The sequence below is a fragment of the Triticum aestivum genome, chromosome 6D, assembly GCF_018294505.1.
Source record: "Triticum aestivum cultivar Chinese Spring chromosome 6D, IWGSC CS RefSeq v2.1, whole genome shotgun sequence".
Lineage (NCBI taxonomy): Eukaryota > Viridiplantae > Streptophyta > Magnoliopsida > Poales > Poaceae > Triticum > Triticum aestivum.
Window position 1 is genome coordinate 33,898,410 of NC_057811.1, and position 3,681 is coordinate 33,902,090.

The window sequence follows — 3,681 nt, forward strand, 5'->3', positions numbered from 1 at the left end:
TGTTGCAGAAATTTAGTTCTCCATGTGTGGTTGAATTTACAACTCAACTACTAATACTTACAAATATTCTTTGGCTCCCGTTGTGTCGAATCAATAAATTTGGGTGAAATACTACCCTTGAAGACTGTCGCGATCCCCTATACTTGTGGGTTATCAGAACCAAGAGTGAACTCAAGGACCAAGAGGTCGGAGATATTTTGGAGCTCGTGTGCGACTTACACTGTCAATTTGATGCGACAAGGGATTGACAACTTAGATAAGTTCAAGAAGATAATTGATCATGCCAAGGCTTTCACAATATTTGTGTATGGGCACGATCACACCTTAGAGTGCATGACATCCTTCACCAAGAAGAGAGAAATCATAAGGCTGAGGATTTCGAGCACATGAGTAACCAGATTTGCTTCCCAATTCCTCACTTTACAAAGCCTTGCAAACAAGGTCGGTTCACTATGGAAGATGGTGGTATCCTCTAAGTGGGAGAAGATCGAGGATATGCACTCAAAGAAACGCAAGGATGCTATAGCCATATTTGTTAACAAACCCTTCTTGAAGGGTGTGAATCTTTGCATCAAGGTGCTCGAGTCGTTGGTGAAGGTCCTCTGGTTGGTTGATGCTGATGCACGACCCTTAATGGGCTTTGTGTATGGAAAGATCGTGAAGGCAAAGAAATAAGTCAAAGAGGCCTTCGTAGTGTCGAGGCGCGCTACAAAGATGTGTTAGCTATAGTTCAAAGTAAGATGAAAGATATCCTTGATGCCCCACTGCAGTTGAGTGCATATTTTCTGAATCCACACTACAACTATGCAGATGAAAGCATATTTGATTCTGTTGACATCAATACAGCCTTTTATTCTTGTGTGGAGATATTCTATCATGGTGATGAAAGCATTCAAGACAAAACTGTGAACTATGAAATAGGCAAGTTCCAAAGAAGAGATGGATCCTTCGCAAACAAGCTTCCTAGGACTTGCCAAAACTTTGACTAGAATCCTGGTTAGTCATTACTTGCAAAACTTTCACATAGTTGCATATTTTGTCCAGTACTCAAGTTCCTATAGTATTATTTAGTTCCTGACTATGAAATTCCTCTTCCTAGTGGCTTGGTGGAGAATGTATGGAGGAGAGACATGGCTATGGAGATCCTTTCTTTGACCTCAAGTTTTTCTGGCTGTGAGAGAAATTGGAGTTGTTTTGAGTTGATTAGTCTCCAAAACAGAATTTGTTTCAATGCTTTGTCAAGTTCCTATTAACTAGTTCCTGACTAGTAGCATTGGCACTTGTAGATACATACCAAGAGGAGAAATCGACTTACGACATATTGCCTCAATCAGCTTGTGTACGTCCATTTCAAGTCAATCCTGTTATCCAAGAAGAAAAAGATCAAGCAGAGGAAGAACATTGATGTTCTCCTAAGTACCGTTGCATCTGAAGCACAAGGCTTCTTGTTTGAGGGAGGAGACGATCATGCTTTCATGGTGTTTCCAGATGGACATGAGGGAGCAGATGGCATACATTGGAGTGTGATTGAAGAGGCTATGTGAAATAGTGAACAACTTGAGCTTCGTCGAAGTGCAAGAACTCTTTGATGAAGAGTTTGAGACAGACGAAGAAGAACTAGAGGAGGCATGTTCAGAAGGGAGGACATAGAGCACGATGATGATGAAGATGGAATGGTGATTGGGCGCACTTATGTGGGTGATGACTCATCCATGAAGTCATGAACTGCTGCTTGAGCAGCTACTGCTTGGGCAAGGGCTGCTGTTTGGCTGCTGTTTTTGTAGCTGCGTGAGCTGCTGCTTGGTTGCTACCATTTGGCCCCTTTATCTTATACAATCATTCTAAGAAAACATTATGCATTTATCCTTGCTGTGTGAACCACTGAACCTTATCCTTATGTGTTATTTGGCTATTTGTTATGGTGTGTGAACCACTGAACCACAACTTTATATGATATTTCAAATTTTCAGTTATCTATGTGCTATGTTTCCTTTTTTGTGCATATTATTAAAAACACAGCCAAATTCTGGCCAATTTTTGTTTAAAAAAAATGCTTATTCTGGGTTAAGCTGCGCTTAAGAGGCCATTGCTCTAAGTTGTGGCCTTTCCCTCGGCTTACGCTTACCGTTTTTTGAAAATTGGGCAAGTACATGGGATTAACGATTTTTCATTGAGAAATATCCAATTTTGTTTTCACAGTTTATTGCAAAAGATCTTCTATCTGACTTTTAGGAAAGTGATCTCACATATATGGTGTGATTTGTGAAACCTGAATTACCTAGTATTTATGCGATTGAATTGAATCGACATCTGCCAAAAAAGAACAAGGAGGATCGGGTGAGTCGATTCAGTTTTTTGTGGAAGGGTGAAAAACCAGCATGGAGGAGTAGTGGTGGGAGGTGGAGGCGAACATATGCAAAGATTTTGGACTTGGCTATAGGTACCGAAAGGTCAACCTGAAACCCTGTAGTAGAGTGTTGCTGGTGAGCTAGCTTAATTTAGTTTTTTAATAAATCCTCTAGCGTTTGGGATGGTGCTCTTAGTTTCCTCGCTAAATTAGTAGATGATGTTAACATTTATATCTATATATTGCTCTAGCACTTGGGATGGTGCCCCTAGTTTCCTCGGTAAACTAGTATAATAAAGCTAGCCTTCCTAAAGGGAAAACACTTTTTTAGTATAAAAAAACTTTTAGGATTTTTTTAGGATAAAAAAACTTTTAGATAGAACCCACAACTTGCTAAAGGGTCTGACACAGCGGAACTGTGCTAATCATGCCGGGCACGACATAGCCCACCAAGGGTCGATTAGTGAATGGGTCTGTTGTGCTAGCATGCGTGTTGCGCCCTCAGGCCCAAGCACAACCCCTTTGCTAATCGGGCCAGCCCGTCAGCATGCCAGGCATGTAGGCCCACGTGTTGTTTGGCCTGCTGGGACTATTTTTTGAGCCATTGTTAGCCTATTGGGTTGCTTTTTATGGAAAAAGGTCCAAAACAGACCTTTTCAGAACTGGTTAGGAATGGGCGCCACTATCCCAGCCCGGATCCAGCCAGGTTCTATTGATCATATCCCCTTCCCAACAGTTGTATCTTGTCTTACCCAGCATTTACCGTAGGTACGATAACTGGTACACCAGAGGTGCGTCCTTCCCGGTCCTCTCGTACTAGGGCGGCTGAAATTAAAGCCATGAAACAAGTAGGTGGCAAATCAAAACTAGAACTAGCTAAATTCGCAGTTGAATTTATAGGCGAAAGCTAAATCAAATCCTAAACTCTCAATCCCTGAAATCAGCACACCAAACTCTCTAATCCCGGTCTATTGCGAACCTTGAAGGGGCTTAGCCAATATTTGCTGAATTGGGTCGGCCCATTAGCGTAATCACTCGCGCTCGCGCACTACTCTGGTTTTTCTTTGTTTTTTTCGTTCTCTTTTCATTTAAATGGTTCAACATTTTTAAATTTGTATACACTTTTTTCAAACACATGCCACATATAATGTGTTAAGGGTATGACACATTTTTTGCAACACACAAACATTTTTTTACATTGCACACACATTTTTTTAAACTCGTGAACATTCTTGAAATGTTACGTTTTTTTGGATGTACGAAACATTTGTTTGAATCACACCAATATTACTATTCATTGTATAAACATTTATTTGAATTGGCCCATACTTTTT